Here is a 15,074-nt window from a genome sequence, read left to right as displayed (position 1 = left end):
ATCCTTTTCGGAGGCTGTCAGAGAACTCTCTTGCATTTCGGTGGCTTTTTCTGCGCAATTTGCTGTGATTAATTTTTGTGTGATTTTTATTATTATAGCTTCTCATTGTGCAACATTTGTGAGCTTAACAAATGGTCGAAGTTTACCAAAAGAAATTTGTTGCTAAAGCCAGGGTACAGAAAGGGTTAGGCCAAAGGTTTGTACTGCAATGTTACGGTTGTATAGGATTTGTTTCTATTCAATTTATTACAATAAGAAATTGACGAGAACTGAGGGAACTTCTATTTTATAGAGCAAAATTTAGTTTTAAAAGAAAGTTCATTTATGAGTAAAATTGATTTAGGATAAAGTCAAGGATTCATCTAGGTACGTCAGAGATTGATTGATTGTTTGAAGAGGACTTTCATGGATATCTCAATTCAGTCTTGACTTGACTTGATCTGGACTTTTTGTAGAAGTTGAGCAACTTTGGTTTTACAGACACGATCTAGTTGAGCTATCCTAACTCTTCTAGAAGTTTATGCACTATCATAATTGGAAACATATTTTAAGACATCCAAGATATTTAAAGGCTTTTATTGCTCAAAGGCTGTAGGTTATAATTTTTTGGCAAGATATTTTAATGGATATAACAAGGAATATTTTATTTGATTCGCATCTAAAAAAAGCCGTACTAGAAATTACTTAGACTTATTTAGAAATTATGGAGAGCTTACAATTATGTAGCGAATTGTTAATAAGAATGATGGCCCGAAGTTCAACTATCATAACTGGAGTAGAGATTCTTAGAGCTGTAAAAAAAATTCCTTATCATAATTTGATATTATGTCAATTAATTGCTCACTTTCAAGAGCAATCAGAAGTGAGTTTTGCTTTTAAAATCAAGATGCTGTCATCGCGCATATGTTTGCCATCAATTTTGGCATTGACATTCTTTTTGCGGCTTAAATTGTCCAGTTTGTCATGAATCTCAAGTGTTATAAGCTTATTACACAATCAGATTCATAAATTCGTTGGCTGCTGAAGTACATAAAAAAGGCTTTAAAAGCCATGAGACAATGCGATGAGGCAGACAGACGAGCAGACGGGCAATTCATAAAAGACATTCGACAAAGCCAATCATACACTTGAACTTGATGCTGCCACATGGTCATGTCAGAGAGAGACGACAAGAGAGTGAGAGAGAGAGTGAGATTCTTTGGCAAATCGTGCGTGGCGTACTGCAGTAACTGCGTCGACAAGAAGAGACAATCTGCATATTGACAGGCGGCTGTCAAAGCTTATTGTGAGCAATTTTTCCTCGAGTCGACAATAGCAGCAGAGACGAGCAGGGGGACAGGGGGAGGACAAGGGACTTGTCTTTGTCAAAAGCAGCCACAGGAATGCTTTGACGAAATGCAATTTACAAAGCAGAGATCTGTGCAGCGAGCGAGATGCTGCTCAGCTGCTCCGATTGCATCTGTCAATTGTCAGCGTTAACATATTTCGTAAGGTAATACCGCCCCCCCGCCGCTCGACGAGGGTGCTCCACCTGATTCTATGGCATTTCTCAGCAGAGCCAAATGTAATTTGTAGTGGCTCTAGTCTGTGGCTCATGCTGCAGCGGCAACAACATGTCGAAAAGTCAGACAAATGCAGTTTAACACTTGCCGCCGCCCAATCTCAGCCCCAATGCCCGGGAATAGGACGACAACCCTTGCCCTGCCCCCGACAACAGTGGCTGCCGTCAATGTGGCGTGTAACTGAAACATGTAATCCAAACGCAATGGAACGCAGTGTGTAGCAGCCCGACAGACGGCAAACGGCAAACGACAAACGACTGAACACTCGCGACTTACATATCCACAACACTCAAACGGAGCACAGCAGCAAACACATCAAAGTAAAAACTTTTTCTATATAAAAACACGGCAGGGGGTCTCGATTATTCTCAATGCTCAGCTAACATGATTCTACACTAAAATTTTCCGTTGGGTCTAATCCAATTTGAATCGGCTTTGTGCTATGCTTGGCTAATGCTTTCGATTGGAACTAGTTAAAACTTAATGATGATGTGTTATTGTTACTAATTGGTTAGTGTGGATGAGTTGCTTTGAGATAGTTTTATGTGATAGTTATAAAGTTCTTTTAGATTAAAAATGTAATCAAAATTGGGCTTTTAAATGAATTCTGTATGATTGATATGGGAAAGTATATATGGGAATTATAATTGAGACAGATGATATATAACTAGATAGAAAAATATATGTTACTGAAGTTAAAACATATTTATTAAATTCGTAATCTATCTCAATTATATGTAGTATCTAAACATATAAAACGTAAAGCACATCTCTGTATATGTTAAATACACTATACTTTAACATTTGTTTTAAATATTTATTTATTTATTTAAAGGTATTTATGAAGTACTTAATTTGATATTACATATATTATATATGGAACTACAAACTAAAAAGAAAGTTACCTAACATAGAGAAAGATAATGCATGATACGAGATATATTTAGTGTGGTAACATATTTTGGTCTATGTATTATAGAGCAGATTTTTTTTTAACAAAAGTCCTCTGTTTTTGTTTTTTTTATAAGTACATGTAAAATTTTGTTTATTATATGTACATTTTTAATACAGAATCATTTTCTCTTGATGTAGAAATGACTTAAAAGTCTCTCAATTAAAATATATATTTGAAACAAATTTTGAATGTATGTATATTAAATTCATTTTAAAATATAAGAAAAAATATAAATAAAAAATAAAAATAAAAATAAAATAAATTCAGTAAAATGTATAACGTTATTTTATTGAATTTATTTTATTTTATTTTTTTTTTGTTAACTAGTTATTATTTATTAAATTATTTTTTAATTTTTACATAATTTTCATAAAACAAAACACCATTTATTTTGTAGATCAACTCATCAATTATGCAGACAACTCTTTAAATTTCTCCAACTAAACCTAACCCAAGTAAAGTGAAAAGTGAAGTGTATTTCATAGTCGGTGTCGCTCTGCTTGACACTTAAGTAGTGGCTGTTGCCCTTTTCCTGTTTGCTGCTCATGTCAATGCGTGTGTCGCTCGCTTTCTTTCAATTGAATTTGGTTGGCTGGTGGGACCCCAACAACTATCAAGTGTGCTCAGTGCTTCAGCTGTGTTGTCTAGTGTTCTTCCTCTTTTTGATTTTTCTTAGCTCTTCTGCTCCTATTTTGGGCCGCTTCAAACGCTCGCCGCCTGCTCTGTGCCCGCTGCTCTGCCGCCTTTAATTAGCAGCGCGATTTATTTATTTATTTGTTTGTTTGAGGTTGGTTATCTTTCAATGCTGGAAAGTGACTTGCTCATTGGCTGCCCCGAAATTCCTTTTGTATTGAATTACAAATCACTTTTCTTCTTTTGTTGGTCCGTAGGTAACGCAAATTATTTAGAATTGTTTGTTCGATAAACACATTTCTAAAAGCAATTCAATGTCAGCCTCCGACTCCGAGATGTTTCCCATGTCTCTAACTTGGCCTCGCTTCGGCCTCGGCCTCGTCCTGCAGCAACAGGAAGTTCCGGCACATAAAGCCCCACACTTTGCAACGCCTCGACAATGTGATTAAAATGTTGTTCGTTTTTGGGCAATAAATGTCCAATAAAAATATAATTATTACTCGCCGCCTGACCTGGACTGCACACACCTACGAACACCCAGCCCACACTCGAGGGCACATCGGGGTAGTCAGTCGGTTTTGGGTTCTCGGACACTTTATCTTTTTTATGTGCCCTCCGACTTATCTGTGTGGTTCATGTGTGTCCTGAGCCACTCCTGCACATAAATTTCATTAAGTGGATTTTTTGTGACTCTCGCTCTCTCACTCCCTCACACAAACTCCCTGCTCTCTCTCTATCTCATTCACATTGTTTTCCGACTATTTCTTGTGGCACTTCCTGTGTGCTCAACCAAATTGTAATTTTATGTGAAAATTTGTTTATTAAGTAGCTTTGATAGTTTCGCTAGCTCTACTCGCTCTCTGGCCGTAGATCCATTTAATTTATTGTTTTAAGTGCATTTCAAGTGTTGTTTGGGTAATTAAATGGGTGTGGTTTGCCCATTAAATTGCGGTGCCTTAAGCAACGTGAATATACATAAATAAAGATATATATATTTATGGGCATTAGTCTTGATTTGTTTTCACTTGTAAATTTTCAAATATTCCTCATTTCCTTGTGTCAACGTCGTCGCCTAAGCTCCCTCAGGCTGAAAATGATGTGTAAATGTGTGAGCGTCATCAGCATAAAGAAAGAAAGGCAAAAAAACGAAGAAAAACACCCTCAACAAAAAATGAAATGAATATCTAATTAATTATAAACATATTTCATTGTTTTTAAGCGCCCAGATAGAAATCCTAATAAGTCATTCGAAGACAACAGCAAATGCGGGCGAGCCTATGGCAAGGCAAGGGAGGGGAGCAGCAGCAGCAGCCCAACACACGCAACTAAATTTATTTTAAAATTTGTACACTGTTTGTCTTTGCTCGATTTAATGTGCATTCATAATGTGAAATGAGCATATTGGTTTTGTGGAATGTCTGTGCTTGCTGTCTTCTCTGTATCTCTGGATCTATCTATCCATTTCATCTCGGTTAAAAATTGAAATTTGGAATATATATTCGTAAATCAAATGGAGTATTAGTTTTTTCCCCTAACTTATTTTAGAGGCGTGGCAAATCACTTAATATTATGTCTGTATTTCAGAAATGCTATTATTTTTAGTGATATTTATGTGAAGTTTGGAAAATATACTCAAGTATATCTCTGAAAGTTCTTCCAATATGCGCTCGGGAGGCGTGGAAAATCAGGAACTACTTTTTCAATACTTTACTAAAATTTTGGTATATATATTTGTGTTGACAAGCCAAGATTGAATAGATATGGTGATGATATAATATATCTATGCAAATGGGAGGCGTGGCATACTAAGTATTCCAATGTCTGGGGATTTTGAAATTACTGTAATCGCCCTCCTGATGTGCTGCTCAATTTGATTTACTCCTTGAATGAGTATTAAGCAGTCAATATCACCCCCAGTGTTACTCCTGTTTTCTTTCTTTTTATTTCACTCTTTGTTTTTGGCGCTAAAAATAACAAGACTAGGCGTCACCTTGGCAAATGCTTAGCTGCCTCAGCGGCCTCTCGAATGGGGACTGGGATTTTGGGCAGGGGGCGGCATAGTTTTTCCAAATCAAACTCAAGTTCTGTTTGCATTATCTTGTTCCCCCAATGCTCCCCAGCAGCGTTTTAATGATCTACGCAAAGGTAAATGACACGCTAGCTGGCAACTGTGTGGCATTAGTTCAGCTAATGCTTATCAAAATGTTGCAAATTGTATTTACTTTAGGCATAAATCAAAATAGCCGATGATGTATATAAAACCCATTTATTAGCCGCAGAGAAAGGCGACTGGTCAAGGCGAGGGTCAGAGTGAAGCAAGCTGCCAAACCACTTGGCCAAATGCGTATCAGGGCAAACCCTATCCTGATCTGAGCTGACCAAAACCGAAAAGGGTTACGCCATGGTCCAAGCTCATCCTCAAGTGTCAGTTTGCGGTCGTATTTCATTTCTTTTGGCAACTCGTTTTTGTTTCTGCTTCTCTTGTTTGGTTTTTTTTTTTTTTCTTTGTGGTTCGGAGTGAAACTCGTCTTGAAGTGGCGTCCGATGGCATTTACATTTTTATTACAAACAAATTCGATGCGGTTACGAATGCGCCAATGCAAATATATTTAAAAAACAAGACGAAGAGAAAGAGAGAAAAAAAAAAAACATTCTCTCTACCCCCAAAAAAGGGCTGACCAGCAGAGCAGGGGTTGGCAACCCGACTGGTCATACCCTAACCCTTTAGCAGCCGTCCTGAAACTGTCTGTATGTGTGTGTCTGTATGTGTGTGTGTATTTACAAATTACTTACGGTTAATAAATCATGCCGCATGTCAAAATAAATGCATAAATTTGCCAACTGTTTATCGAAATGGCCAAGAGTTACTCAATTGAATTGGTAAGCAGCAGTCCAGCAATTGGATTTGTTAAAGGCTTAAAAAGTTGGCTAAGTTTACAGAACAGAAGCACATTAGCTAAGCTATACGGTTTGAACACAGGCTAATGCCCAGATCCTAAAGAGCATTGCAAGTTCGTTATCCACACGAATTCATCTTCCCCTTGGAGGGTGTCTTTCGAGCTCTGTCTGGCGGTCAGTGCTAAGCGTTTATAATTTTTCGATTTATAGTCACATTTAGCTGCCGATAACTAACCCACTGGACCAAGCAGATTACAAAGAAAGTCAAGGCGAATGATTGATGACCAGGTTAAGAAGTGAAAGCATGTCACCCAAAGGAATAGCAGTCGACTGCCTCTGGGAAGCTGCTGTAAAAGGATGCTGCGGAACTGCCAGCAAATTTGTAACAATAAAGCGCCTTTTGGGAGATTCGCAATGCCCAGCTGGAGGGAAAGGCTGGGAGCGGGAGAGGGAGAAACTTGAAGTTCAGGCAACTCGTTCTCGGAAATTGGATAAGGAGCAGGGCTGAGCCGGCCCAATGATTGATACCAAATAGTCAGAAATTACTCAATTAGTTGAGCATTAGCCGAGTCAAATTATCAAGTTCTGGTGGAGGACTGGCTACGGATAGGAGAACTACGGCCTAATTGACCGTGGCAGCGTAAATCCAGTGGCCGCTTGCAGCAATTAAGTAAACTGAATTGAGCGTCGACCGCAGAACCTCATTATAAACAATTTTCTTCCTTATCGCCACAAAACAGAGAAGTTCGAAATGCATTAGGCTCTGTGGTGTGGTGTGGTGTGGTCTATTGCCGGTGCCGCATCTCTGGCCCCGGTCATAACATTAGAACCTCGCTAGACACTTTACCAAAATTGCCGCAAATCACGAACAAGAAATGGGTAAGAAGAAAAGAGGAAAATACTCAACGTGAATTAGTCAAAGGCAAAGATGTTGAAGCCACAAATTGTTGGAGGAAAACTAAGTACCGCCGATAGAGTGGCTGGGGCAGGGGCATGGCATGGCCAGGCGACGGAGTGCCATTAACATATGAGCACCGCAACGGGCAAGAGGCGCATCAACTGATCCCAGATGAGCGTCGCGAGTCGCGACTCACCGGCCTCTGTCTATGCCAATGACAATTAACTGGCGCTAGTCTATGGCATATGTCTGCGCGCTTGTGGAGTGGGGCCCCTGTTTAATGGACTCTGGGCTCAGCTAACAAAAAGCATGCCAAGTCTTTTGCCTGATCAGATCAATTTCCGTTGCATAAAACTCTTGCCGTGCTTCTGCTTCACACCTCTTTTTTTTTGTGTTGGCTAATTTTGGGCACATTTTGCACCCAATTATATGTAAATTCAGCAGCAATCAATGCCTTCTCGTTTACAGCTCATTATCTGTGTGCTTGCCTGCCTTTCACCTACTGACCAAACCCCAAGCCCGAGCCCCAAAGGCGCCCATTGGCAATCAGCACGCAAAACCCCAGACTCAAACCCAATCCGGGCCAACTGAATATCCACAAAAATTACCATTTTGACCGCAGACAAATTAGTGTTATTAACACTTTTTCCCTCTCCAGCTCTCGAGCCCTCTCTCTCTCTCTCTCTCTCTCTCTCTCTCTCTTTCTCCCTCTCGCTCGGCTCTGCTGTTGCTGCACTTATTTATGGCATTTTTGGCAATGTCTGTTGCATTTTTCACGCTTCAGCCACGCGCAGCCGTCGACCAAATCCTCAGTCGTCATCACCTGGCCGAGAGTCGCCTCCGAGTGCCTTTTTAATGGCTGCGTGTAAAAATCTGCAACTGCAACACGCCCTGACCGCAGGTTTTAATATAAACAAAAAACAACAACAAAATCAACATGGAAATGTCGTTGCTGTTGTTGTTGTTTGTTTGCTTGCCTGGTGTCAGGGCATTCTGTGAAAACAAACAACAATAATGCCGCATAATGCCAGCAATACCATACCCAACACGCCCCTCCCCCCCTCCCCAAAAAAATATATATATACTCCACATCAACAGCCCAAGTCCCCCAACCCATCGAAAAAGCGAGAAAAAAATCCATTAAAAATGCGTTGCGTTTCGGTGTTATTTTTTTTGTCTGCTCGATGATGGCTTTTTACAAATTTTTTGTTCGCTATGTTCAAGAGGGCTAATTGATGAGTTTATTGCCAAAATGATGTATTTATTTGGTGCATAGAAATCAATTTTTAATTTCTCAAGTAAAGAAAATTATATATAAATATTTATTTTAAAAAATATATATTTTAATATAGCATTAAAAAAAAAACATTTCAGTTTTTTTTTAAATTATAAATATAACAATTTAAAAATATAAATAAATAAAGAATTATGAATTAAATGAATAAAGGTAAAATAATAAAACTAAAATAAATGAGAATCTTCCAATAAAATAAAATAAATGAACGAAAAACAACAAAAAACTAATCTAAAATTATTATTTTTTAAATAAATAAATTTAAATTTAAACACAAAAAAAAATATAATAAATAAATAAAATGCAAATTCTTAAGAATATATTTAAATAAAATGAAGAGAATATAAGACAGCAAATTAAAAAATATATATAAGTAATTAAATAAAAAATAAAAAAATAATAATAATAAAAAATAAATAAATAAATAAGTAAAACAGAAAAAAAGTAAATAAAAATTAATACAAAAATAAAATAATAAATAAAATACATAAAATTAGTTTACTTTGTATGAATAAATAAATGAAATTTCTTTTGCATTTAATATGTAGTTCGCAAACTTTAGTGTCTGCCCCCGCTCTGAGCTCTTTTGTGTCTTTTGCATAATGCGTTAATACTAACCGGTAGCTGTAGCAAATGATTTTTTGTTTTTATTATTTTTTTCTCCGATTTTTTGCTGTTGCAATTTTCATAATAATGCCAAAGGCTGTTGTTTAAGCTGAGCAGAGTGCAGTTCATGCAGCGTGGCATCTACCGAACACGCATCCAAATCGCAGCTAATTAACTTAATTAGTTTATTTTAAAAGCGCCAACCACACGTCCATATAAATCAGAAGGGCTGCGCCATGCCAGAGCCGACCTACTTAGCCATCGTCTCGGCTCAATTTTCGGGAATTCAATCTACAAGCTCTAACCAATTGATGCTTGTTTACGCTGCTAATTGCAACTGTTGTCTGCTGTTTTCAGTTTCAGCAGTCTCAAGTGTTTTGTCTCGGATTTTGCATACTCTCCCCCTCCCCTGAAGTGAATTGAACTGAATTGAGAGTGTTTGGCCTGGGCTGTCATTGGCATAAAGCGAGACGCGAGAAGAGCTTTGCTAATTTGATGCCAAGTTCAAATTGAAATCTGGGCGAGCCACACTTGAGCGCCTTATCATGCTGCGTTTGACACAACAGCGCCAAAAATGCTAAACAAAGGTCGCCTTGTGGCAGTGTGGCATTGACAGTGGCAACATTTTCAAGTGTCTCTATTGTTGTTCTTATGCTGCTGCTTCATCTGTCACTTCCCAATGTTGTTGTTGTTTTTGTTATTGTTTTTGTTTTTGTTGCTGTTGTTTTTGTCACACTAATTGCCAGGGCTCAGTCAATGTTTGTTTTTTATCGAAATGTTTGCGCTGAAAATGTTGTAAGTGGAAATGAATTTTACTTTTAAATTGTCATTACACTCACAGCGTTTGCCCAGAGCTGCCGAAGTGAGTCATGAAGTGGAAGGAGTAAGATCTATTAGAGCTCGTCTATGTAGAAAAACAACTATGCCTGAAGTAATACATAAATAGGTTGGCTTATTGTGAAGTTAATAAAAATATATAAACATATAAATATATTTTAAAACATATGTATATAAAAATATATTTTTAAATATATAAAAAAATATGTATATATATATATATAACTATAAAATCAATATTGCCTATATTCATGAGTCATTTGCGTCGTTTGTATTTGTTTAGGTTTTAAAGTCATCGTTTGATAGATTTAATAAATAAATTATTACAGAACTCTCATATAATTTAAGAGCTAGTCAAGAGTTGCTTTAGTTCTTCTATTAATATATTTAAAATTATATATAAAAGATATAACAAATTTGATGTATAAATTTTGCAGTCTGAGTTTTAAAATAAACAAGTTTGTGTAATTTGAAAATAAAACATCAAATTTTATTAAATAAAATAAGTAAATTTATTATAGATGATGATTAATATATTGCAGTCAGTTAAAAAAAAAATAAAATAAAATAAAAAAAAATAAATAAATAAAAAAAAAAATAATATTTTACTATTCATTTTGTTATACTCTGAACCCATTAAAAAAATTTCTTTTATTATTATTATATTTTTTAATCGATTTTTTCTATTCATGAATTGTGTTTTTCTTATAAAGTTTTAGTCACTGCTCTTTGGACATAGACAATTATTTAAAGTAATGCATATATATATATATTATTTTATATACATATAGACCAGGAAAAAACCCGTTAAAAAAGTTAAATATGCATGGTGACATTACGTTGCAGTTCGTAGAACTATAGCTGCGAATGTCAAGGATAATTGCACTAGAGGGTGACTAAGCGCCAGGTGGAAGCAATGCGAAAGGAGTAGTAGAAGCCCGCAAAGCGCTTAAGCCAACAGGCAGCCCGAACTTAGAGTAAGTCAGCAATTCACTAAACTATTTACCTTAATTTCCATTTCAAAGCGTATGTTCATTAAGTCGCAAAAAGCTGAGGAAAATTCAATGCGGGTGCGGGCCATAACCGAACGGGTTGGCCCACTAGTTAGAGTGTGAGTGTCAGTGTGAATGTGAATGTGCTCTTAGCCAAGTCAAGCTAAAGGTTATTATCATAGTTTGCCACTCGAAGTTGCGCCAATTTATTTAATTGGTTTGCCGGAGTGACATTGGTAGCGCGTGTTTAATTGAGCATAAATTTCGCCACTCTTGTAAAACTATTAGGATAAATGGCCAAAAAGGGGGCCAGCCACAGCCCGTTGCGGAATGCGCTTAATTGGTCCAGAGGTTGTGGTGGTACTTCCATTTGAGCATAAAACTCTTTTTAATTATGGCCGTATTAAAAACTAAGAGGTATTTACAGTTAGCTGAGGGTGATTGGGTTTACAGGTTGCACATATTATGATGTACATTTGATTTGTCTTAATGTGAGACTAAAATATCTCTTGATCTCTGATTAGTTATCGTTATCACATCTTTAATTCTCTCGAGAGATATGCACAATATTTTCAATAAATACATATCTAAAAAATATATATATAAAAATCTCTATCAGATTACATATTGATATTAAGTATAATGTTCCTATATCCTAATGCTAAAAAAAATATATTAAATTCTCTATTAGTTTACATATTGATATTAAGTATAATGTTCCTATATCCAGTTATGATTAGTTAAAATTAATTAATAAATGAATTTTATTAATTAGGAAGAACAAGATTTTTTATTATTTATCTATTTACACTATGTTGATCTATATATACCCAATGCGGCTCTTTACTTTTCAATATTATCAAATATAAATACAGAAAATTATTCATAAAACATTGGTTTACTTTACTTTCTCAATATTATCGAATAGAAATACAGAAAATTATTCACAAAACTTTTCTTTATATATTAATTGAGAAATATGTTCGTTAAGAATAATGACTAAGATAATTTCGCCAATAAGATATATTCTGATTGGATCTACATACTTTTTGCTTAAGTTTACTATTGTCGAAAAGATCCAACAGGCTTAAAGAATATTTATTTCATTATTTTTAGTGAAGATCAATAAAGTTGAGTCTGCAACTTGGAATTTTGTGTACCCTGAGCCCATTGAAAGAGAAATCCAGGGTACATGGTTCTTCTATACAGAGCTGCTCATCTTTGGTTTCGCTTATATTTTAGTTGTTTAACCTGACATATGAAAAGAGCAATAGGAGAGTGTATAAGTGAAGAGCAGATTGGCATGATTGCTCCTATAAATTTCCACTGGAATTACTTAAAAAAGTCTTGAGAGAGAATGATATTCTTATATAAATATGTCTGATCGTTTGTATAAGCTAGTTTGAGATTGCTACTCACACATCTAGATTTAATTAGCCTTGCCTTCTCTTGAGACCCCGCTCAATACAATCCAAAATCTAATTGACATTAAAATGCAGCTCATTTATTTATAAACTCTCTCAAAACTGTCGATTCTCGCTTTAAAGTTCTTAAAGCCCAGACCACATGAGCGTTCATCACAATATGCATAAAACGCAGCCCGACTCAAGTTTTCCGGCAATCATCATCATCACCCTCATCATCGTCATCGTCCATAAATGCGAATGCACTCAAGCATATAGCGCAATAAACACAGCGAACTCGAGTCGCCGTTGCCGTTGCAAGAGATGACCACACAGTGCCCAGTGCTTGGCCAGGCTGCCCACAATGTGTCCAGCTTGTTGGGAATATAAAAAAAGAAGAGAAGAAGAAGAGACTGTATATATATATAGAGGAAGGAACGTTCCACGCACACTTCTTTGCTCAATCAAATGGAAATAATTGTGGTGGACGATGGGCCCATCGTCGCATTGTGCCCACACTTGAGGCCTAGTTCCGATTGGAGTAGAGCCGTCGGTACGTCGCACTCGTTGAAGTGTTGATGCATCCAGGCAAAACCTGGAGCGCATTGATGTGGTCAACAGCTCCGACTGCCAATGATTTCTTTATGCTCCTGTGGGAGCTGGTAGCCATTGTAAGTAGCCTGGACTTGGCCAATTAATTGGCTGACGTTCGAGAGTAGAGTTCGAGAGTTGAACAAAGGCATTTTGTGGTTAGTTAGTGGCTGGGCTTAGACAAATTCCATATAGGTGGTCTTACTGAGATGGAGTTGGATATAAACGTGGCTAAAGGTGAACTACACCCCGAAAAAGCAGAAGTCCTCTGTTCCTGCCCCTCTCTCTCTCTCTTTCTCTTTCTCTTTCTCTAAGCACATTCGTCTTAACTGAAGAAATCTTTCCAAACAATTAAGTTCAGCTTCAGTTTCTTTGGCGAACCTAGAACCCTTTTGTCAGCCGAAACCCTTAGGAACTTAGCGCTCTGAAATGCCGGCACACTCGAGTCAAGAAATATACAAATGATACGAGGGGAGTTTCTAAAGGAATTCCTCAAGTGCTTAGCCGCGCGCTCTTTTACAAGTTATGCAAATTTCAACTCACACAAAAAAAAAAAAAAAAAAAAAAAAAAACGAAAACAAAATTTGTTTAGCTACAACAGCAACAAGCACTTGGCAGTCTTTGGATAGTACACTTGCCGTGGGTACAGTTGTCACTCCAGTGCACGATTTGAATGCTCTAAACGGAACGGTAGGGCACCAATGCGCTGAAAAATATGCCGTACTTTTTGTTGTTGTTGTTGTATTTAACCGCTCTGTGCAGTTGTTACCCATGACAGATGGTCAGTTGGTAAGGCACATCAACCACCGCACTCATGTGTCGTTCCTCTGTATGTCCGTGCGCCCGTCAGTCTCTCAGTCAGTCAGTCAGTCAGTCAGTTTGTCAGTTTGTCAGTCAAAGCAAATATGACAGTTCACTGTCGTCGTTCTCGTCGACGTCGTCGTCGTCGTCGTCATCGTCTCAAACTTTAACCCTCCATGCCATTTGGGGGTTGCTGACTGAGTAGAATACCCCTGCTACCGTCTGCTCGGCCTGCCTGGGTACAGTTTGTGCATTGATACTGTTGTGGTCGCTGTGCCGGCACTTGGCTGATGCGGCTGACAACAAGGGGCCATGCACAAGGTAGTAGACCCACATATACATATATACATCTATACATCTATAGGTAGTATGTAGTAGTCATGTAGTCGCTCGACAGATAACGCTGTGTGAGCGCGGCGGGGTAAGGGTAACCAAGGCCTACTACTACTACTACTACCCCTGATGAGGGTTGTGTTTTGTGTCTTGTCGTGTGTGGTGCAGTGCGGTGCGGTGCGGGATTTAAGCGTTAAGTGGTTATATTGAAAATATTGTATTTACATCAGTAGGTGATTATGCCTGTGTGTGTGTGTGTGTGTTATGGATGCATCGGACTCATCGCCCTTGCTTTGGGCTGATGACTCAGACTCAGTGGACTCGAGCTGGATATTGATAATTTCATTAAACTATTGAGCCAGATATTTAGCCGAGTGGTGTTTGTATCTACACGTAATTGCTGCTGAAATTTTGGGATAAGTGAAAGGTGTATGGAGAGGGAGGGAGAGAGAAGTAGTGTGGGTGGGTGAGTGAGTGAGTGGGTGGGCAGCTAAAGGGCAAGTGCTTTAGGGCAGATCCCAAAGTGGGCTGCCTTGAAGTGTTTGCTTTATCGGCAAATCGCTGACTCTGATCGCTGCTAAGACTATAGACTAGAGATGCTTGACTTGTTTCTGCTCCTTATCGGCTAGATAAACAAGAGAAAGTCTGTCCAAGTTCATTAAGTGACCCGAGGTGCTGGCAACAATGGGCCAAACATGTGGAAGCCTCATAAAAAAGAAGTCGCGCGGGCAACCACAGTAAAAAATGCGAAAAGGGGCCGCATCGCTGGGGTTCGTTGAGGCCAAAGGATATTAATGATTTTGCGCTTGAATTGCAATTGCAACGGGCAACGAGCAACGAGCAACAGCAACAGCAACAGCAACGGCAGCAACAATAGCGACAGCAATGTAATAACAATAACAATATATCCACACACAAGCACTGCGGTCAAGCTGTCAATTTTTCAAAAAGTGAACTACATAAAAAACATAACAAAAAGTAAGTGAAGCCCTCGGCCCAGCCACAGGGGGGCTCCCTCTTATTTTTTTTTTTTTTTTTGTGTGCCCACCCAAAGGCCCAGTGGAAGTTGCGTTGGCAACGCAATGACATGCAGTTTTTTGCATATCACTGCACTCGACGAGGTGCAGGGGATTTAGCTGAGAGGAAACCCTTGATATTTGATGTTGGGCCTTGGTCAGCTCTGGCTCGGTCTCTCTATCTCCCTCTCTCTCTCTCTCTCACTCTCTGTGTGCACTTTTGCATCCCTCAATTTGTTGCATTGTTGTAATTTT

At 38.0% G+C, this 15,074-nt stretch overlaps 1 long non-coding RNA gene across 4 annotated transcripts in view; it reads left to right on the top strand.

Annotated features, from left to right (window-relative positions):
• The window catches only part of LOC149269343 (uncharacterized), a 120,704-nt gene that overhangs the window by 45,803 nt on the left and 59,827 nt on the right, over nt 1-15,074 (top strand). The window lies entirely within an intron of this gene.

This window comes from Drosophila arizonae, chromosome 4 (assembly GCF_054131065.1).
Source record: "Drosophila arizonae isolate 15081-1271.41 chromosome 4, UAZ_ARI_1.0, whole genome shotgun sequence".
NCBI lineage: Eukaryota > Metazoa > Arthropoda > Insecta > Diptera > Drosophilidae > Drosophila > Drosophila arizonae.
Note: the sequence above shows the minus strand (reverse complement) of the source record. Positions and strands in the feature narration are given on the sequence as shown.